The sequence below is a fragment of the Egretta garzetta genome, unplaced genomic scaffold (genome assembly GCF_000687185.1).
Source record: "Egretta garzetta isolate BGI_Z169 unplaced genomic scaffold, ASM68718v1 scaffold172, whole genome shotgun sequence".
Lineage (NCBI taxonomy): Eukaryota > Metazoa > Chordata > Aves > Pelecaniformes > Ardeidae > Egretta > Egretta garzetta.
The window spans coordinates 883,218-884,037 of NW_009258951.1; positions in this window are offsets into that span (position 1 = coordinate 883,218).

The following is an 820-nucleotide window of genomic DNA, read 5'->3' on the forward strand; positions in this document are numbered from 1 at the left end:
CATCCTGGCCGTGGTGACAGCCCCGGTGTGCTGCACAGTCCTGGCCCGTGTCCACCCGTGCCTGGGTCCGGCAGTGCGGTGACAGGCGTGCATGGGGCTGGCTGTGCGTGGGTGCCGGCTGTGGGTGCTGGCACAGCGGGTGCACAGGTGCTACCGGGGGTGTCCCCAGGGGCTGTTCGGGCACCAAACCGCCCCGGGGTGGGTGATGCCAGGGGATGTGAGGACCTCTCCTCAGGGGGACAGTGGTAACACACCCGAAGAGGCGTGAGCTGCCGGGCTGCTATTTCTAGCGAAAGGCGTAAGTGGGTCAGCTGGTGGCTCCCCCTGCACTGGGAGCCAGCGAAGGACTCCAGGGTCAGCACCCCCACCCCCCTGCCGTGCCACCCCATCCCACAGGCACCCCAAAAATCAGCCAGCGCCTGGGAGGGACAGAAAGGAGCAGGCAGCTGCTGGCCTTGCCTCGGTACATGAATGTATTTTATTCATTGCATTTTGTTCACCAGTACAGTGAAAAATGGCATTTAAATTTACAATGGATCATTCGTAGAACATCATGACACAAGTATTTTTTTTCTTTTTTTTTCTTTTTTTTTTTTTTTCCTCGGTTTTGTTTTCTGTTTGGTGTTTTTTTGTTGTGTTTTTTTTTGCGTCGTCTCCATAAATGCCACTCGTAGGTTATTGAAAAAGATGACGAGTTTCTCATGCACATCAGACCCCCCCGAGAAGCTTCTTAAAAAATAAAATTAAATTAAAGTACAAAATTAAAAACAACGACTCAGGCCAGTCCCTGCCCTCCCCGCTACCCCCCCTGCGGCCCCAT